At 48.4% G+C, this 22,048-nt stretch overlaps 1 protein-coding gene and 1 pseudogene across 1 annotated transcript in view; both read left to right on the plus strand.

Moving 5' to 3' along the window:
• LOC116594154 (IQ motif and SEC7 domain-containing protein 3-like) overlaps positions 1 to 22,048 on the plus strand; it is a 106,942-nt gene that overhangs the window by 1,204 nt on the left and 83,690 nt on the right.
• On the plus strand, positions 5,122 to 5,834 carry LOC116594156 (annotated as a pseudogene).

The raw sequence follows: 22,048 nt of genomic DNA on the forward strand, positions 1-22,048 counted from the left end.
TCAAGGTCAATAGTGTAAGCTTCTATCTTAAGAAGCTAGTTTACAAAAGCAAATGGAAACAAAAATAGGTAGAAGAAAAGAAAGATAAGAGAGCAAATCAATGAAATAGCAAACGGACAAACAATAGAGAAAAATCAATGACACTAAAAATTAGTTATATGAAAATATAAAAATGGATAAATATTTAGCCAGACTGAGTTTTAAAAACACCCAAATTACCAATATCAGGAATGAAAGAGGAGACATCACTACATAGCCTACAGACATTAGAAGGCTAATAGGAACATATTATAAACAACTTCATGCCAAAAAGTTTGGCAACTCAGATGAAATGGATACATCATTAGATTACGACACACATACTGACTTGAAACAACACAATTCATTATCTTACAGTTCCACAAGCCAGAAGTCCAAAATGCATTTCACCTGGCTAAAATCAAGGTATTGGTGGGATTGCATTTCTTCTGGAGGCTCTGGAGGAGAATCTGTTTCCTTCCTTTTTCTATTTTTTATATGCCACCTGCATTTTCTGAATTTTGCTCCCAGATAGCAATTGCTTCATTCTGACCTCTGCTTCTGTTGTCACATCTCCTTTCTGAAACTCTCACATCCCCATTACAAAGACTCTTATAATTACATTGGACCCATTCAGATAATCCAGTATACTCTTTCTATTTCAAGATCCTTAAATTAGGGCACCTGGGTGGCTCATTTGGTTGGGCAACTTCCTTCAGCTCAGGTCATCGTCCTGGAGTCCTGGGATGGAGTCCTGCATCAGGCTCCCAGCTCCATGGGGAGTCTACTTCCCTCTCTGACCTTCCTCCCTCCCGTGCTCTCTCTCACTCCTCTCTATCTCTGTCAGATAAATAAATAAAATCTTTAAAAAAAATCCTTAACTTGATCACATATTTAAAGTTGCTTTTGCCACGTAAGGATTCACAGGTTTTGGAGACTAAAACAGACTATAGCACATTCACAGGTTTGGGAGACTAAAACAGATATCTTGGGGTGATCATTCTGCCTACCAGAGACACAAATTACCAAAATGGATACACAAAGAAATAGAATGGATGAAAAACCCCCTATCTATTAAAGAACTTGAATTTGTAGTTAAATATCTTATCACAAAGAAACCTCCAGGTTGGAATGGCTTCAGTGATGAATTCCGTCAAATGTTTAAGGAAAAAAATGAACTTCGACTCTTCATACCAAATACAAAAATTAACCTAAAATAGATCACAGATCTAAACATAAAAACAAAAATGGTAAAACTTCCAGAAGAAAACACAGGAGGACATGTTTTTGACTTTGAGATAGGCAAGGAATTTTAAGATAGGACGCAAAAAGCATGAGCTAGGAAAAGAAAAAAATGATAAGCTTTTCTTTATCAAAATAAAAACATTTGCTATTCAAAAGACAATGGTAAGAAAGTAAAAAGGCAAGCCACTGACTAGAGAAAATATTTATAATATATGCATCTGACCAAGACTGCTTTCCAGAATATATAGAGAACTCTTACAATCAATAGATAAGAAAAACAATTCAATAGAATGAGTGGGCAGAGAAAACAGGTAAATGGCCAACAGTACCTGAGAAGAAACTCAACAGTGTTAGTCAACAGAAAAATATTTGGGAAATCCATATTAATATACTACTACCCACTCAGAGTGATAAAACTTAAAAAGCCTAAAAATACCAAGTGTTAGTGAGGATGTAAAAACACCTGAACCTCTCATACACTGCTGGTGAAGATAAAAAATAGTACAACCACTTTGGGAAACAATTTGAGAGTTTCTTATTATGTTAAATATATATTTAGTATATGACTCAGTAACTCCAATTCCAGAGTTTCTCCCTGCCAAATAGGTCCACACAAAGACTTGTCCGTTATGCTCATCCACAACAACTTTTTTCAAAATAACCAATACCTAGAAACAACCAAAATGTCCACATTTAGGTGAATGGGTAAACTACGGTTTTTATCCATACCACACAAGACTATTCAGAAAAAAAAAAGAACACACTATTGATATCATAATAGAATAGATGAATCTCAAAAGCATTATGCTGAGCAAAAAAAAATACACAAAAGAGTATATATTTTATGATTGCCATTTATAAGAAATTCTAGAATAGGCAAAACTAATTTATCTTGACAAAAAGTAGATCAATGGTGGACTGAGGCTGAGGCTAAAAGCAACTGACTGCAAGGGGCATGAGGTTACTTTTCTTTTTTTCTTTTCTTTCTTTTTTCTTTTTTTTTTTTTTTTTTAGAGAGATACCACAAGCAGATGGAGAGGCAGGCAGAGAGAGAGAGAGAGAGAGAGAGAGGCAGGCTCCCTGCTGAGCAGAGAGCCCGATACGGGACTCAATCCCAGGACCCTGAGATCATGACCTGAGCAGAAGGCAGCGGCTTAACCCACTGAGCCACCCAGGCGCCCTGAGGTTACTTTTTATAGTGATGGAAATTTGGATCACATGGGTATATGTATTTGGCAAAACTCTTTAAATCTTGCATTCAACGTGGATGCATATTATTACATTTAAGTTGTAACTCAATACAATTGATTTTTTTAATAAACAGGAAAAAAGCACCAAAAAAAAAATGAAAGTACTTGGGCCCCATTCCTAGTGATTTCAACATAGCAGGACTAACATGGGTCCCTGAAACCTGCATTTCAAACAAGTCCTATGGATAATTATGCTGCAGGTTATTTTATTTGTAGAAATAGTATTGTCTCTATGGGCACCCAACTCATGGAAAACAAACTGACTAGGCGAGCAAAGAAAATTCAGAAGAAAAGTGTTTGAATTTTTGTGTGCCCTCATTCCATCCCCCCATTCCATCCCCCAACCTTCATTCTTTAGTTGGAATACTGATCACTACCAAAGGATCCTCTCCCAACTGTTGGCTCAGCTATGGATAGGTTCTTTCACTCATTCTTTATAGAAGGAGGTTTCCTCGGAAAATAAATGGGAGAAAAACAAAATAAAAACACACACTGGTACAGAGAAACCAATGTATTTGCAGAGAACATCTCCTTTCCCATAAGGGCATTATAGTCTGGCACCAGATGGACTTGGCTAACCCAGCTCGCTGGACACGTGGTATCCACAGATACACCTACCCTGGGGAAACAACAACCATGTGGAGAATAGAACAGGAGAATAACAGATAATGGTAAGAGCACTCACAGCCCAGAGGAAAAGGCCATTCTTCTGTCAAATTAGATTAAATCAAAGTTCTCTATTTCCATCCCTTAGTCTTGTCCTTCTGTCTGACATATCTTCTTCATCTTCTGCTCTCCTGTTCTGTCTACCTGGTGAAATTTTCCATCCTTCAGAAGCTAGCTTGAGTAACACCTCTCCTGATCAGACCACCAGAGTCAAACAACTGCTCCATCCCCTGAACTCTTATGAAACTTGGCTTGAAGAGCTCTAACAGAAATTCTGATTTGCATTTTAGCTATTTAGGTGTATGCCTTATCTACTGTACTAGATTATAATCTCCTTGGTTATGGAAATCATAATTTATTATCTATGCTGGGTATAGCCTGCCTAGTTCCTAGTACATTACTTAGCAATTAGTGGGTGTTACACGTACATTTGTTGTAGTAATTAATGAATGATTCAGTCCATGCTGATTCATATCTCTGATCTTTTGCTCCTGCTGTTCCTCTTTCCAGGAAAATCTTTTCCACTTCAAGTGTTACTTTCCCCAAAAGGTCTTCCCAGATCCCAAGCTGCTGGGCTCCTGTAGTACTCTGGGCATATTTCTATCTTATAACACACAACCAGAACCATATATCGAAGTTAAATATTTACTACCTGTTTCACCTACTTAATTGTAAGCTTCAAGAACCCAAAGATTCCATCCTAGTCATCTCGATCTTACCACCACCTAGCCCAGTGTTTGTAGGAGAATGCACTGCATAAATGTTGTGTTTTTTTTTTTAATAGAACGATTTCTTCAGAAGTTTCTGGAAGCCTGAGCCACGACACACGGTGTAAGGTTTTACAGGCGAGATAAACACGACACCAGGCGAGGTAAGCACAAGGCAAGATTTATCAAAGGCGCTCTCCTGCGAAGTTTCAGGGCTCAGGAGAAGGGGAACCAGAAAAGTTGCATCCAGAGGAGGTGGGCACCCTCAGGGGAGACACCCCGACTCCGGAAGGAGGAGTGGGGAAGTCGCGCTGGGAGGGGGTCGAGTGGGTCTTTTATCTGGGTTAAGAGAGGGAATAGGTTCACAGCCATATAAGGTATGGTATTCGGGGGATTGGAGGGTTGTGGGAGTCCTGATGTTCCGGTTTCTTGCATAGGTATCCGGTTACTTGTGGAGACATGAACTGGGCATACATCCTTATGGTGGGAGAGTCAAGGGTTAAGAAAGGGGGGGCCTCGATAATGGTGGACCAGCGATCATTTCTATTGTTTCTCCTGCATTCCCAGAGCCGCCAATCCAACACACAGGACCTGGGTTTATTTAGTTAATGTTCATATTAGAGTGGCTGAGACTGTCCTGAGGTCTCATTTCCTGAGAAAACCCAGCATAAACAGACTTCACACTCTAAGTTCCCTCTTGGCTGAATAAAGAAGGACTAGATGTTCTCTAGGGTCCCTTATAATTCTGTGATCCTTGTGTCCCAGGGAATTCCCTAGCAGAATAGGTTGTTGAGTACAAAAGAGGCAAGTGTGGCCTCTCTCAGAAGGCCTTTAAGATGACCCATAACCTCTGGGATGGTTGGACACAGGAAGAAGAATGCGACCTTTCAGAGTCCCATGACTTCCTCGTTTCAAATATATTTCTCTTCCCTTTGCCACCTTCTCTCTCTCTCTCGCCCCTCCCTTCTCCTGGCCTCTTCCTCTTCTTTTCCTCTTTCCTTATCTGGTTTTCTTCTTCTACCCATCCCACAGTACCGCTAAGTCCACCTCACCCGCTTTCTTTTGGTCTCCCGATTTATCTATCTCTGGTCCCCTTCGTTTATCCTGCTCCCCTATCCACTCCCTCGCTCATCTCCCTTCTCTGTCAGCCCTGCAGGAAGCTGAGACGCCTCATGAAGCCTGGAGGTGGGAGGGTAGGTGGGTGAACCCTGGCGCGGGTCCCGCCCCTCGGTGCCTGTGTGAATGTCTGTGTGGCCGTGACGCGGCGCCGGCGGCGGCGGGGAGGGAGATTGGGCCAACTGGAGAGGGAGGCGAGCGGATTGCTGCGGCTGCTCGGCTCCTGCGCGCCCTCGCGCTCCCCGCCGCCCACCGAGGCGCAGGCAGGGCGCAGGCGGCGGCGGGCGGCATGGAGGGCCTGCTGGAGAACCCGGTGCGTGCCGTGCTCTACCTCAAGGAGCTCACGGCCATCGTGCAGAACCAACAGAGCCTCATCCACACCCAGCGCCCGCGCATCGACGAGCTGGAGCGGCGGCTGGACAAGCTAAGCGCCGAGAACCGCAGCCTGTGGGAGCACTAGCAGCTGCTGCAAGCCCAGCCTCCGCCCGGGCTCATCCCTCCGTCGCCAGCCCTGCCGCCTGCCACCCCGGCCACCGCTGCCGTCGCCGGGGCCCAGGAACCTCTCCAGAACCACGGACAGATCTCTCCCGAAGCGCCACAGCCCGCGCGGGAGCAGCCACCGCTTCAGCACCACGGACAGCTCCTGGCGCGGCCCCCACCCGGACCCCAGCACCAGGGCTCACGCACCTCAGTCGCCCACCAGCACCCAGTGGCGCCTGGGGCCGTCGCCGACAAAGAGAAGGAGCGGCCCCCGAGTTGTTGCACTGCTGCTGGAACCCTCCTTCAGCCTAAATCCCCCGCCGCCCTCGGCAAGGGCGTCCTGAGCAGGTAGAACGTCCTCGGCGTTCTACCCGAGTGAGTGGGGAAGAAGGGAGGCGGATTGTAGTGATAGAAAGGGAAGCAAATGGGTGTAAGGAGGAGATAAGGGGGAAATTGGGATCCCCTAAGAGTCTGAAGGACTAGGACAACCTGAAGTGAAGAGAAGATGTTTGGAGGTAGAAGTGTGTCAAGGAGATTTGGGGGGAAAGAGGGATTGATATCAGTGTTTGAGAGGTTTCAGGGGATGTTGGAGCAAAAGAGAGAATCCAGACCCTTACGGAGGGGCAAAGAAGGGAAGAAATGGGTTTTAAAGTGATTGGGGATATCAGAAGCTGACAGATTTTAAAGGGGACAAGATCAGGAGGAAGTTGTGATGAAGATTACACTGAAAAAGAAAAAAGAAGAGCTGATTTTTTTTTTTTTAAGTTAAGAAGAATTTGGAAGGGAGTTTAGGTAGTAAAATTATTTGAATGAAAAGAGACAGAGTCTTGGCAAAGATGCATGTTAAGAGCTTTAAAAGGACTAGGGTCCAGGAAGAGTAGAATTGGGGTCTGAGAGAATTTAGGAGGCAGGGGATAAGGCTGAAAAGAAGGAATGATGTGAGAAGGCAGGGGTGCTGGGGATAGAGAAAGGGTGGGAGAAAACATTTCCCAGGGGAATGAGTCTAGCTCTTTCACTGATGCAGTGGGATCAAAGCCAGGAGTGGCTCTTAGGGAAAGCTTACTCTGCTGACCTGAGTGGGCATCTTTCTTCTGAATCCCCACAGAACCAAAGGGGTGCGAAGACACAATGCACCAAGCCAATGGAGGACTCAGTTACAGCATGAGGACTCAATCTGGCTATAGCTCTTTCCCTCTGACTCAAGGAGGATTTCTGTGCAGGATGGTTGGCAATTGTGGAAGGGGAACAATGATGAGAGAGAGAGTCGGCAAACGGAGTTGTTGGCATTTGGATGTGTAAGTCTCTCTCTGTTATGGCTGGTGACTGCATTCTTGTTTCCACTTGGTTATTTGGTGATATTAGGAATCTCCTGTTGGGTCCTGAGAGAAAGATACTCATTAGCCCCCAGTGAGGTACTCTAGGAGCTCAAGCTCTTTCTTTACTTTCAATGTCTATGAACCAGGGACTTGGGAAGAAGAGATGAAAGAGGACTGGAATGTTCTCTCCTCTGTCTTGGGCAGGCTGTGACATATCAGCTTCCTTCTTCTGAGTATACAGGTGATGGGAGAACTGCATAGAAGAACGGCTCAGGGGAAATCAGTACCTAGTCAGCACCTGATACTGACAATGGTGATGTTACAGGAGGAGGTGGGTGAGGGTAGCAGGGAGGAGAGCCAAGTATCTCATCTCATCTAGTCTCGGCATGTTTCAAGTCTGCGGATACTTGTGGGGATTTGGTGTATTCCTTCAAAACTCATTTTCTCCTCATATCTATGTAGTTAGAGAAGTTGGGGAAGGATATGTTAACTCATAGAGAGTAGACTTGACTGGAACCGTGGTCTCCTAGGGGTGAAGACCCAGGATGATCTGACTTGGCAGACCTATAGCAATTGCATCAAGCCCCCAAAAGGTGAAGCCTTCTTCCCCAGCTCCCCCAATGGCTCATCTGTCCTTCCTTCAGTTTCAGTTTTCTTTCCTTATCTGACATAAAAAGCAGAAAGTCAGGTTTCCCTCAGTGCCCAGGATTCAACAAGACAATGTTCTTACAAGGTGTAATGTGGCTTTCCCCTAAATAGGGGGGAAAGACCTATTTCATTTGTTTTTCTGGGGGTTGCTACAGCTTCCTGATAATTATGATTCTTCACCTGCTTTCTCTCCTCATGCCCTTTGGTATCTCCTTTCTCTTCCCCACATTCTCTGCATCTCTTCAGGGAACTATGAGCAAAAAGGGTTGAGGAAAGATCATTTTTTCTGGGAAAAGGACTTTGTTGTGTTCCCCAAAGTAGCTTGAAGAGCCCCAATTCTTCTGCCCATAGTGTCTTCATCTTTCCTTCTCCTTTGTCCTGGTTTTGCTTCCCATAGGAGCAAAACAAAAATAAGAAATAATTAGAATGGTAGAGGAGAGTGAAAGTTGTTAAAAATCTCTCACCTAGGAAGTTGTGCCAGGCACTAAGAGGTTAATACCCCAAGTAGCCCCCTCCTTCCTCCAGCTCCTCCAGTGTCTCCCCTTGCTCCCAGAGCCTGGACACCAAGAGACAGAGAGAGTGTCTTACCTCCTGTCTGCAACACTCTCTCCTCTTGGATGTGAAATCAGGGACATTTTGGCTGGCTGAACACCTTTTGTGCCTTTTTTGCCACTCATTCCTCCCCACTATTTCGCTGAACTTCAACCCAAGTTTCCCCGACAGAACCTCAGTAATGACTCACTGTTGCTGATTACATTTGGCCCCATCTAGATTCTACCCCTGACCCCCATTTTGTATGGCTATTCTCCTCTGCCCATATCTCTCAGTGGTGCAGGGCTGGATGCAACCAGCAGGCAGAGATCTTTATGGGTAGAGTGAGGTGAGGAGAGGAAGAACAGAGCCAGCAGCCCTCTCCTTGATGTTTCTTCTGGGGAGCTCCCTGCTGAATCAGTTCTCTACTGGGGACGCTGAAGTAAGAAGAACACATGGCAGATGAGGTCTTCTGATCATAATTTTACTGAAATCCTTTCTCATTTTTTTACTTGCCCTTCTCTGGCCTCATTATAGTAAAGATGGGGCCCTGGGGAGGTTGCTGAGGGTTGGGCGAGGGTTACATGGGGCCAGGCACTGTGTTAGATGCATTATCTTCCCACACAGTTTGTCTCTTGTACCCGGAGCTCCTCTTCCTGCCCAAATCCAGGAGAGGCAAGAGCCCCAGGGAACCTGGGCCCAGGGAACAATGCATCATTTAATTGTCATCAGATCTGCATTATTATGCAGCCTTGCTTCTCTCTCTTCTTCAGCTGAGGGCCATAGGAAGGTGGTGGCCTTAGAGGTCAGGCCAAGGAAGTGACAATGAAGGAGTGGGTGAGTGCAAAGATATCATGGAAGAAAGACGCTGGAGGGGTTAACGTTCTTTCTCTGCATGCTTCCTGGCTTTTGCTAAGCTCCAGCCCCTGCTGCTTTTGCCTCTTAATGAAAGCAGCTATCTAGCTTCCTCCTCTTTATTTTTTCAATCAAGGCTCACAGCATCTACAGAATTGATTATCCCTTTCCTGGCTGGAGTCAGAGCCTCAGCCTGATCTGGCAAAGCCTACTTCGTGCCGTGGAAGCACATGATCCTACCGGAGGCTACTGGCTTCCCTGGGACCACAGCTTCTCTGTCTGAACATGTATGTCCACCCAGCCAGCCATGCATTTACAGCCCATGTTCTCCAGCCCGAGGCAGGGGATTACTGGAGGCTGGATAAGATTCTTGAATTATAATTCAAATTCAGCTCCTACTGCAAACCCCCCACCTCCAAGTTGTCAGGAAGTCTGAATGGCTCAGTAGCTCCTGTCCTCTCCTCTCTTCCTTTGTCCCTCATCTTCCTCTTCTACGTTCTCTTCCTCCCTACCTTCCCCCTTCTCTTTGTTCTTCCTTCTCTCTTTCCCCTTTCTTCTCTCCCCTCAAACTCTTCTTCTCTCCCATGTTTTCTTCCTCCTATCTCTCCTTTGGTTCCACTTCCACAGCCCAGTGAAGTCTCCTTTTCTCTGCTCTCACCCTTTAAGCATAAAACAAATCTTGGGTCACTTTTTGAGCTCCACGGTGTCATAATGACTGCAGGCTGAAGGACAGACAATCATTAGATGCACTTTTTAGCCTGTTGTCTAAAACTCTGATTGGAGCAGGTGTCTCTGTCCCCACTGAGTCAGGCTCGTCCGCCTAGAGATGGTGGCTCCTATGTGGCCCATTCTGAGAGCCACTAAGAGAGTGTGAAGGTCTGTCTGTCAGTGGAAAAACAGGAAAGAAGCAAGCAGTCTCTGTCAACATACCTGAAACATATATCTAGAAACATCCAAGCAAGTGTAAGCAGATTGCTGCTCAGTCTATCAGAAAAGAACAGGGTGACAAGGAGGAGCATACTGAGAGCCCAGAGAGAAGGTTTTCTTGGTTGGAGTCAAGGGTTTATGTCAGGAGGAGTAAGGGCCAAGGGCAGCTGGAAGGAGGATGGAGACCCAGAGATTCAACTCATCACCTGTGCTCCATATGCATATTGTTCCATTCTCGGACAGTACAGTACCTCCAACCCTAATCACTTCCCACCAGGCTAAACCCTATCAGCAGAGTAAGAAGAGCCTTAACACTCAGAGTCCTTGTCTACCTGTGGCTGGAAGGCCTGCTTGCTGAGGAAGCAACATGAAGGCCAGTGCTCACCAAACTGCCCGCCTACCCTCCTTGTCTCCTCTACCCCCAGCAAGGAGAGGAATTCCAGCTGGGAAGCTGGAAAATGGGGCCAGAAGGAAGGTTCACCGAGCGGAGGGATTATGCATCTTTTTGCTCACCTAGAAGCTGGTACAAAGTGGGCACTTGTAAAGATTTTCTGTTCCCTGCTTGCCCAAGAGCCCAGGCCTTCCTCCCTTTCATCCAAAAAGAACACAGCTCAAGAGAAACGAGTCACCCCTGCCTCTGGGAAAACCCACTGTTCTCTGTCCTCCTCACCAGCTCCCGGTGCCTTGCTCCATTCGAGTTCTCCTTCCTCACTCCAAAGCCCTTCCCGAGCCCACCTAGCGAACACCATAAGGGCCCCATGAGACCATCCTGGAACATTCTCCTGCTGGCTTGAAACCCAACAAGAGGAGCAGTAGTTGGCTCTGCTGATGTAGCAGATATCTGTGTGGCCCGAGTTTCAGAGGTCACTTACGAGACAAGGCAGATGGATTCAGGTGTGGGGGGAGAGCCAACAAAAGCGAGAATGATCCTGAAGAAGAGGGGAGAGCTGGGTCCAACAGCTGGACCTGTGGTCTGGAAAGAGACTTGGATCCTGAATTTAAATCCCAGGTAAAGATTTTTAGACAGACTGACATTGCTGGGGAGCCTCAACACTTCTCACTGGGGCCCAAACATACTCTCAGTGGCCCTGGACATTAGCTAAGCAGCAGCTTGGTGTGGGGGTTCTTAGTAAGAGGTCCTGGGGACACTCTCATTGCACCTGGCAGACCCCCAAATGCAAGGCCATCTGGCAGGATTTCCAAGCCTTGGGCCACTGCAGCACCTTCTTCCTCTGCTCCTGGAGAAGCACAAAGGGCAGGTTCTCACCCAGGCTGCAAAGGGTTTCTTGTTTTGAGGGAGGAGAGTGGCGGTCATCTCCATCTCAAGGAGTGAGGGCACTAACAAACAAAAAGGGTGAGGAGCAGCATGAGGAAGAAATTTTTAGACTTTTCAGGCTGAAGGGAACTTAAGGAACTAAAGAATCACAGAATTTTCAAGATCTAGGTAGTTAAGAACATGGGCTTTGGAGTCAGGCATCTCTGGGTGTGAGTCCTGCTCTACCCCCTACCAGCTGTGAGACCTTATAGTTATTATTTACCTTCTTTAAGCCTCTGGTTTTTTCATTTATAAAATGAAAAGTAACATATACTTTGAAGGGTTGCTGTAAAGCTTAAAAATTAAATGGTATCATTTTAAAAATATTTTTCTGGAAACCTAATAAGTGCTCAAGACATTGTAACATTTCTACAGCTAAAGAACCCAGGGCTCATCCCCAGTCAGACCACAATGAAAGACCTGAAACCAAGTTCAAGATCCCTTTCCTGCTTCCAAGCCAGCTTCCTACATGTGCCCTTTTCTCATCTGCTCCTCTCTCTTCGGACAGTGCGCACCCAAGCTATTTCGTTTGCATGCATGTAGAGCTTACCTTCGAATACAGCCAAGCAGGACAAATCCACCATCCCTTAGTGATCTGTGATGGGGTCTCACAACTTTATTGTTGAGAAATGCCTCCTTAAGCTCAACTGAAATGTCTTCTGTTGCATTTTAAGATGATTTGCACTTCTCCTAAGGACATCAAAGGGAGCACCCAATGCCCCGTGGTGATAAGAATTATCTTGCCCGTTTTCCAAATGGGGAAGCCACAGTCTCCTCTAGTATATGAACTTGTCGAGGATAAAAGTAAGTGGTGAGGGGAATGGAGTCTGGGCCAGGAGAATGTGTCCCAGTTCCCTGGAATGAAACCTACATCCATTTGTCCAAATTTTTCCATCCTGGGAATTTTGAAAGGGCAGCCCTGTTCTTTGCAGCTCTTTCTGAGGTCCGAAAGTTGAAAACAAAAACAAAAACAAAAAACAAATCCCAGCAGGGTTTGCCTGAGGAAAGAACAGCCTGATGTGTTGTGGGACTTGGGGTGGTGGGTTGAGGGGGAAGGCAGGGAGGTTACGGGATGATTCTAATTTCTCGGGTCAAAAGATAAAAGAGTTTCTTCTCCTAAGACTTCCTGGGATGAAATGCAATCTAAGAAAAAACAAAAAGCAAAAAAACAAAAACAGAACAGACAATGGGCTTCTGACATTCCCTCCCAGGGTGGTTGTGGCTATGAGGCCACCACAGGCAAAGGCGGCCATGGCGCAGCAGAGGCATGGGCTGCTTTGCGGTGGCTCCTTGGAATATCCCATCTGGGAGGGTTATGTAACTCTGCAGGCCCCGCTGTATATGCTGAGTGGTACCTTTTGTTCCCAGCAGGCAGGCAGGCAACTGAGGACTGAGGCCACGCAAGCCTGTCAGAGCGCCTCCCCATGCTCTGTGCCGGCACTGGGCCCTTCCTTTCAGGCCACAGATGCAGGGGTGGGAGAGCTTTCGGAGCTGGGCTAAGGTCCTCCAGCCCTGCTGGGAGGTCAAGCAAAGGTCAAAGCTGAAAAGGTACGAAAAGGGCCATGGCTCCAAACTTACTGTGGCACGTGAGGCAACTATGGCTGGAGAGAGAAGTGACTGGTGTTTCCAGATGAGTTAGTGGTGGAAAGAGACCTAGAACTCTTCCCCTGGTGCACTTGACATTATCCAGTGACGGGCCCCCGTAGCTGGTCAGGACTGTCCCGCGGATGTACGGGGCCAGACCTACAGCTAGTTATGGGAACTCAGGGGTCCCAGGGGGGTCTCTGCCATCCAGAATAGCTCGCCTCTGCCAGAAATTCCACAATTAGAGATTCCTTTCAATACTTCAAGGTTATCCCCCTTGTTAAAATGCAAATTCTCCTAGGACAGGAGAAGAACAACACATTTAGCTCTATCAGCCTTTACACTTCAGCATGAAAGAGTTCTGATGTGAGCAGTGTCCGAGAAAGGATTTGATAAGGGAGGGGGGTGCCATGGTGGCACTGGTTGACTAAGAGACAGAGCAGGAGGCTCAGAAGGAGTGGAAAGGCTCACAGGGGAGGCTGTTGAAAGCCTAAATGATTTTTATCTCTGCCATATTTTCCAGGGATTTGGAATTGCCTGGCCTGGACCTGGCAAGCTGAGTGGCGGGGGGACCCAGGGCACTCCCACATTGGCTTGCCTCGGAAAAGTGATTATCTTGGCTGTAGAAGGGATACTTGCCCAATGAGCTTCCTGGCTAAAAATAATTCGGCAGGAATTTAAGGAGCATCCTGACACAGGGTAATCTCTTTTGATCCTTTCTAGGATCTTAGAATAATTCTCTAGATGGCAAAATTTCACATGGTTCTATTGGGGTCTGCTGTGAGGTTGGGAAGAGGTGGGTGAGAGCATTAACAGGTGGTAGAGGTTGGGGTTACCTGGGCCTGGAGAGAATGGGGGATGAGGGGCTAACTCAACATCTAGTAGGAGCTTGATAAATACTGCTTGAAGAAACAATCTCCTAATATGTAGGTCCCAGGCAGGCTCAGTAATCACTGGGTGGAGGGAGGTAAGCACAAGGTGTCCAGGCTGAAGAAGATCTCAGCTGGAGGGAATCTCTACTGGGGGAGGAGGTTGTGCTTAGTTAGGCCCCAAAGCCCGGAGTCTGCAGCTGAGCACAAGAGAGAAGCTGGATGAGAGGCTCTGCTCTTAAGGCCAGCTGGGGAGTGAGGCCACATCAGGGCTTCTCCCACCCCAAACCTCTCCACGAGCCTGCAAAGGTCTCCTCTCCCTCTGCCGCCAGCCTCTAACCCCAGACCAGTCCAGTCCTTCGTGTGGGAAACCGTGTTAAGGATTAAGCATGAGAAAGCCCTTTGAGTGTTTCATCTCAGTGACCCTGCCCCAGGCCCATGGCCTTGTCAGAAGCTTGAACCAGGAATAGGCAGTTGGTCTATGATGATGGGAGGGAAAGGAAGCCCAAGATGTGGCCACGTCTCCAGGTGGAAAGAGAAGAGAGAGAGAACTGGATTCTGGCCTGAGGGATGAAACAGGAACCAGCCTCAGGCTCCAGGCTTCTTACTCCTATTTCTTGACCAGGCAGTGTCAGCTCTGTTCAGGGAAATGTCAGGACCCCGAAGGGAGGGTGAGCAGGTGTGTATAAGCATCAGATGTGTTCATGGTTACGGCTGTGCAGACGTGAATGTATTACTAGGGGTGGGGGAGAGGGATCACAGCACACACCATAAAAAGATGTGTGGACCTTATGGCAAAACTCAGCATAGGTCTTCCTTCTGCTTCCCCATGACTCCGTGGTCTGGTTACACAGTCAAGACTCTGGGTTCTCTCTCCTTTCTCTGCATGACTCGTTTCGTCTCTCTTGGCTAGCCAGTTCCTTCTGGGTCTTCCCCTCTGTAAAATGGGGCGAGTCTACATGCTCCCACCCTCACCCCATTGCAGGTGTGAAGGGGACCAGGTTTCTGGAAGCTGCCAGCTCCTGGGAAGAAGGTTGCCTGAAGGGTGGGCAAGGGCATGGGTCAGGGATCAGAGACTCTCTATTAGGGTATTGTGTTTGGAAGCTCAGACACCCAGCAGCAGGGTGATGCATGGAAAGTTGTGCTGTGGTTTTCCCTGGACCGGAGTTGGCCTAGCTCTGGCCAGGGAGTGGCACCATATGACCTCTCTGGACTCTGGAGCTGTCAGGTCCTCCCAGCTGTCTCCCTGCTATGAGGAATGCACTCCCACCCCAGGCAGAGAGGCAAGGGAATTCCACAATCTCTTCCTTGATAAATGATTCCAATGCACCACAATTTTCATTCAACACATGAATTCAACACAATGATTATTTTAAAATGGCAACAGCAACAAAAACTCTACAAAGCGGTTGGGAAGCTCTTGCTTGTGTGTAGTTTCAGTGTTTCCTGGCATAGTCTGGTCTTTACAGAGATGTCCCGGATGCTTCCAAATTGGCTAGGTTGGCATCTTTGACATTCTTGGGGCTATTTCCCTCCTATGAGCCAGTCATGGAAGGCTGAAGGGAATTCCAGAACTAGGCAGGTCCCTGACCCAGAAGCCAGGCCCCTCAGTCCTGATGCCTGTGCCATCCTCACAGACCCCAAATGTAAGCTTGGTGCAAACCCCTCCCCTTCTCTGGGCCTTGATCTCCCCCCCGATCAAGGGGGGACCATCACTCTTTGCCCCACTCTTGGACTGTCTCCCCTAGACTCACTAAGTCCACGAGAGGCAGAGCTGTTGAGAGGTTGCGGCAGCATCAAGGACCTGGCTTAGACTTACGAAGTGACTTCCGAATGGTAAGAGCCTTAGGAAGGGAGGTCAGGATGGGGGACAAAGGGAGAATTCACGCTCCCTTTCAAAAAAAGAGAGAGAGAGAGAGAGAAAGAGACCCCTGCAATGTAGGGTGGCCCTGCCCTGCAGGTGGGGGAGGGACAAGGTGAATTCTGTAGAGGTTTCCAGCTTTAAAGCACGCCAGGAAGTTCCACCGGGTTCCCTCCGGACTTCGCGTGACAACTGGGAGCAGGCTGGAAGGGAGAAGTCGGGAACCAGGAACCCCTCGCTCGGAAAGCCTGGGGAAAGCCCTTCCTCCCCTGGCCGCTTCCCCGGGGGCTTCTCCGCGGGGAGGGTGCGCGCAGCCGGGCTTTCGGCTGCGTGGGCGACTTGGCTAGCTGCTCACAGCACGGTGGAACCTCCGGCCCCCGCACCGCGCCCGCCCTGCGCCGAGCTCCACGCTCCCCCGCGGGGGCGGGCACCCCGACCCGGGGAAGCCGCGCCTGCCCCCCCGCCCCGCCTCCCGCGCGCACGCGCCCCGCGCCCCCGGCCCGCCCCCGCCCGGCGCATTGCTGCTGAGTCACCCGTTCCGGAGGCGCAGCCTTGGCACCTGTGCGCTCGGGCTCGGCCGCGCCCGCCACACCCCCGCCCCCTCCGCCCGCCTTCCGGGGCCCCCGCCGGGCTCGCGCTGCGGGCCTTCGCTGGGCCGCCCCGCCCCTCTCCCTTCTTGCTTCGCCCCGCGCCTCGACCCGTATCTCGAGTGCGGCGGTTCCCCGCGGTCCGGCCCCGCCCCAGCCCCACGGCCCCCTCCGACTGCTCCCGGCGTGCGCACCGCCGCCCGCCCACGGCGTCTGGGAGCGCCCCCCGGCGCCGCTGCCGCCCGCGCCTTCTCGCGAGCCAAGGGGGGAGGTCGGGGCCTCCGTGCTGCGTCACCACCCGGCCGCTGCTGCTCCTGCCGCCGCCGCTGCTGCCTGCCCCCAGCCCCAGACTAGGATCGCTCCACGCCCCCTTCCGGCAAGAGAATCCCAGCTGTATCTCAGCCTTCCCATGGTTTATATTGTATTTTATAGAATCACTTAGCCTTAGAATTCTGGCGCAACCTATGATGAGGCATAATCGTTCCGAAAGTGGCACTGGGTTTGAACCCTCACTCGGTCACGTGCTCGCTGCCATACTCAGCAGTGACAGTCTTGGTTTTCTTATCTGAAATGGGGATGCGCATACTCCTAACCTTGTAGGACTGCTGGGAAATGAAGAGGTCAGGCCAAAAAAGCGCCAGGCAAGGCGAGTGCCTGCGGGCAGTGAACACTCAAGAAGGTATATTAGTTGCTGTTCTTTGGGGACCTTCGAGGCCAGAAAGTGCTTTTCGAAGGTAGAGGGCTCTCTTCCTTATCCCCCTGTGTCTTCCAGAGGGCTCAGAACAGAAACACTTCTCATTGACAAACCCTCCAACCCACTTATTCCCATTGTCACCCCCCAGAACCACCTCCCCAGAAAAGTTAACGAATTCTCATGCAACCTCCCAGGGTTATTCTATGTACCTTCAAGCAAACACACACACACACACACACACACACGTATATGTGTGTGTGTGTGTGTGTGTGTGTGTGTGTATTATCTTTTACACAAATGACAGTAAACTACATGCTGTTCTGCACCTTGCTTTCCCCCCCCCAATAATCTGTCTTGGTGATCCTTCCATATGCAGTATAGAGAAAGCTGCCTCATTCTTTTTAATAGCTGTGAAGTATGCCATTGGCTGTGAATCTAGGTTCCTTCTTGCCTACTGAGAGTTTGGAAGGTGAGCTCTGGGTAACCCAGCCATGTAATCATTCGGAGGTGTTTCTCTGAGGGGTGGGTGGGTAGGCAGACATGACCTAGGAGTTCCATTTGAACTTGGCCCTCCAGTTGCTGAGGTGTGCTCCTGCAGCCTCCTCCAGACACAGATCAGTTGCCATAGAAAGAAGACTCTGGAAGCGTGCCTTCTTCCCTGAAGAGTCTTTGCCACTCTTTTAGCTTGGCTCCCTTTGTTGCCTATAGACATCAAGGTTGGGGAGCTGCCAAGGTGTATAGTCTCCTTCCCACCAGCCAAAGATGAGTCCGAGAACACCACCTCTTTCAGGAAGTCTTCCTGAACTGATCTGAGGAGGAAACTGAGTTTCCCATTACCTCTCCCCCTAATTCCCACCTCAGGCTGAGCCTAATCCAGGGCTGGCTAAGAATGAAGTCAATTCTTTATTCTTTGGTTTAAAAATGCTTATTTTCTTCTCTGTGTAAGTATATAGTCATGATATGTCTGTTCTTCCACCTAACAAATACTCGGTCGTCTACCATGAGCCCGTTCCTACTGTTCCAGGCACTGGGGTACAGTAGTGAACAACAACAACAAAAAAAACCCTCGACTCTCGTCGGGAAGCTGACAGAAAAAAAAAATCAGCAAGATTAAGAAAGAGAACATCGGTTACATCTGATGGGGTGAGTGTCGTGGAGAAAAATTAAACAGAGAAGGGGACCTGGGAGTAAAGGGGAATCACAGTTTCAAACAGGGAGTCCTGGGAAGTTCTCATTGAGAAGATAACACCTGGGCAAAGACCCAGAGCCTGGGGGTTGGGGGGTCTGAGAAATCTGGGTGGGGAGTGAGGCTGGCAGAGTCAAAGCCCCCTTGAGGGACTGAGGGAACAGCCTGGTTGTTGAAGTAAGACAGAACAGAGGGAACCCATGGAGAATAGTCTGAGGCAAAATCAGAAATGTTGGTGGAGGGTTGCAAAGTGGGAGAGTGCAGGGGTGCAGAAAATCTTGTAAGAGATGCTACAAATGGGATCCACTGGGCTGTGTTTGGAAATGTGTGGGGATATGCTAGTTGCCACAATGGCTGGCTAGGTTGAGGGGGAGGTGTCGCTCCCCCAGCATTTGGGGGCAAAGGCTATGCCAAACAGCCAATAGAGCACAGGACAGCTCCTGCAGTGAACAATGTTCTTGTCCAAAATACCAGTGTTCTTTGTTGAGACATGCTGATAGGGTCTTGACGTCCATTGTGATGAGTTTGATTTTGATCTTAAGACAAACCGGGCTTAGGGGTGCCTAGATGGCTCAGTTGGTTAAGCATCTGACTTTGGTTCAGGTCGTGATCCCAGGGTCCGGGCTCCCTGCTCAGTGGGGAGTCCACTTCTCCCTCTGCCCCTCTCCCCACTCACGCGCTCTTTCTCACATAAATAAATAAAATCTTTTAAAAAAGAAAAAGAAAAATTAGGTTAAAAGGAACCTTGGCTGCTGGGTTGAGTTTCTGTTTAGAACAGCCCGAAGAGGAAGAAAGCTAGAAGCAAGGAGAGAAGACAGGACATTGTTGCAAAGTCCAGGCGAGGACCTGGGGTGGTAACAGTGAAGGTGGCTATGAGTGGTCAGACCAAGGATTAGTGTGGCATGTCAGAGAAAGGGGGATTGGACGTGAGTTCAAGAGTTTGGGCGAAAGTTACTGGAAGGGGGAGATGGGGAGATCTGGGTGGGGGTAGATTTCAGGAGGAGTTTCAGACATGTTAAGTTTGAAATGCCTCGTACGGAATGCCTGTTGGACACTCAAGGTTGAGATGATTGGTAGGCATTTGGAATGGACTGGAGATATATATTTGGGGAGGCTTTGAAAGCCTTACTGGATGTCATCACCAAGGAGTGAGAAGACTGAAGAGGACCAGGGGTGGAGACTTAGTGCACACCGGTGTCAAGAGAAAAGCTGGAGAAGCATGTGGTGTCCTAGCAAAGAGGGGTTTCAACCAGGAGGGCAGGGACAGAGAGATAAGCCCTGGAGTAGAGCGAGGACCGGGAGAACTGCCCATCAGCCTTAGCAACGTGGAGGTAATCAATGACCTAGCTCTGATAACACAATCAGGGCAGCAGCCTGATTAGTGTGGGGTTAGGAGAGAAGGGAAAAGAGACAAACCAACCAAACGTGATGTGTGGACCTTGAGCAGGTCCTAATTCAGACCAACCAACTGAAAAAAGACATTTTTAAGGCAATCAGGGAAATTTGAGCACCAATATTGGAGAATTATTGTTAATTCATTTAGGCATAATAATGATCCTGTTATTATATCTTTTTAAAGTTCTTACCTGTTAGAGATACTTTCGAGCTAAAATAATCTAAAATGGGGTATGTTTTAAAATACCCCAGCAAAAAAATATTGGGGCAGGAGATTAGTAAAATGCATGTTTGAAATTTCCCTAATAAGTGTAAGGACGAGAGAAGGAGAGGAACTGCAGACAATGGGTGCAGAAAACTCTTTGATGAATTTTCCTATAAGGAAGAGTAAAGGAGCGGGTTGATAACTGGAGGGGGCCCTGAGTTCAAGAGAGAAGATTGTTCTGGAAGGTGGGAGGAATAGCACATGTGTTTCCATCAGCATGATGGGCAACTCCACCTGCAGACCGTCTGCCACAGAAAGTCCTATAGGGAAACTGAGGAAGGTGGCATCACTGATGAGAGAAAAGTCACAATAACTTAATGAAGCAAATATTTTATCATGAGCTTGCACTGGGCAAGGACTGTGTTAAGTGATTTACAAGCTTCTCTTGATACGTGTTCTGATACCCACTACAGCTATGGGGTGGGGCATGAGGAGGTTAGGTGACTCGAGGTGGTGCCCACATTCAAGCCCTAGCAGGGTGATTGTGACAGTTGGTGTCTTCACCTCCACTCTCCACTGCCTTCCCCCAGACGATGCGGTAACATGCATCGGGCGGCCAAGAGAAGTTTTTCAGAATGCACTTGCTGTGGACTTCGCCTTGGAGACTGTCATTCACTTGGGAGTTAGTGGAAGGAGGGCGACCAAGGGTATTTACATGAAGGGCTCAGAATGCTGCTCCCTGCCTAAGAACCGTTAGCATAGATCGACCCAAGCTCACTCATTTATCAACATGCACACACAAATATTCACATGAGTGCTGTGAATAATTAGACTAGCTGGGGGCTGGGAAAAATGAAAATATAATGAGCTATGCTGTACAGGAGCAAGGAAGTGGAGAGAGGGGAGCTCAGTACCTTATTGTTATTGAAGGATGGAAAATTTATTTAGGTTCCTCAAGGGCTCGAGTCCTATCTGTAGGTTCATTAGCCGGTAGTTATTGAGCACCTACTGTATGTCAGGCTCTGCTGTAGCTGCTGGGGATTCATGGCCAAAGACTCTATCATCGTGCAGCTCACGTTCAAGAGAAGACAGATATTAAACAAGACTATATGTGCATATAAATTCATAAGGGCTCAGAGGGAAAATAAGGGGATGACGCGGGGGGTAAGGTGGTTTTGGTAGGCAAGACCTCACCTAGGAGGTGACATTTAAGCAGAGAGATTAAATAAAGCTAGGGACAGAGCCACATGAAGATCCGAAGGGAAAACATCCTGTGCAAAGGCCCTGGGGCTGGAAGAAATGGATGTGTTCAAATAATATAAGAAGGAAAGTGTGGCCAGAAGGCAAGGGAGTGGAGGAGGTGGGGTTGGAGGTTAAGATGGGCCTTCCAGAAGAATTTGTGGAGTGGGAGGCTAATAGGAAGTCATAGGGGCAAAACTTTAGACAGGGCAGTGATGCAATGACCTACTTTGGAAACCAGAGTGGGAGGTTCAAAAGGCAGAAGAGGGAGGGGATTTCAGCAGAGAGAGCCCTAGAGTGCCGTTCACAATCATCTGCTATTCACCCTTTCATTCTGTCTTTCAACAGCATGTACTCATTTCTGCTGTGTGCGAGGCATTTATGTACATCTATCATCTCATTTGATTGACACACTCCTGAAGGGAAGGTATTATTATCCCTCATTCACAGATGTGGTGACTGAGGCTCAGAGATGTTGAGGTGGCCCACCCAAGGTCACACAGTAAAGTGGGGTCTTCAAGTTCCTCGTGCAAGCTTCAGCCTCTTCTACCCAGACATAACTTTCTCCACTCTAGGGGAGTCTTCTGCAGTGTGGGAAGTGTCTGCCCTCAGCAAGGTCCGATCAGGAACCTGGCTCAGTGTTCAGGGACAAAAAGGTTGATGGCACCATGCCCATGTGACAGTTGTTCATGTTGCTGCAGCTCTGAACTTGGCCTTTGGCCCGCTCCTCTCCGTCATGCCAGGCAGGACTGGGCTAGAGGACTGGCCGAATGCCACCCACATGTAGCCACAGATGGAGGATTTGTAGGTCCCCATGGGACATCATATCCTTCCAGGGCCCACGTGGTCAGGAGGGGGTACAACATCCTTCATCTCGATTCTGTGTGTGTGTGTGTGTGCACGCACATGACTGCACGTGGAGGGCTGTAGATACATGTGTATATGCATGTCTCGATATCCAAGGGGGAGTGTGTGCACATTCATGTATTTGCGTGTGCATAGGTTTGGGGAATTTCTACTAAGTGAGTGACTTGGGATGCAGTTAGGACCCATGCATTTTTATGAGGGCGCTGGATGTGTTCACAGAATGAAGTATGCGTGTTAAGGAGTGTGTACACTTAGGTGTGTGTGCAGTGAGGGGCATGTGTGTATAGTTACATGTATGAATCTTTGCTCTCCCAAACCAGTTTCTACAAACACATTGAGTATTAGTGTGTAGCAGTGGTTCCTGCTGTGGGTATGTGACTTGGGTTGGTGCATATGAACAGAGCGGCTGGCTAGGAGATAGTTGAAGTGTGTGATTGGAAACTGGCTGAGGTTGTCTGAGGTTTTGTGTTGCTGTGTAACTCTGAGT

This window comes from Mustela erminea, chromosome 6, assembly GCF_009829155.1.
Source record: "Mustela erminea isolate mMusErm1 chromosome 6, mMusErm1.Pri, whole genome shotgun sequence".
NCBI lineage: Eukaryota > Metazoa > Chordata > Mammalia > Carnivora > Mustelidae > Mustela > Mustela erminea.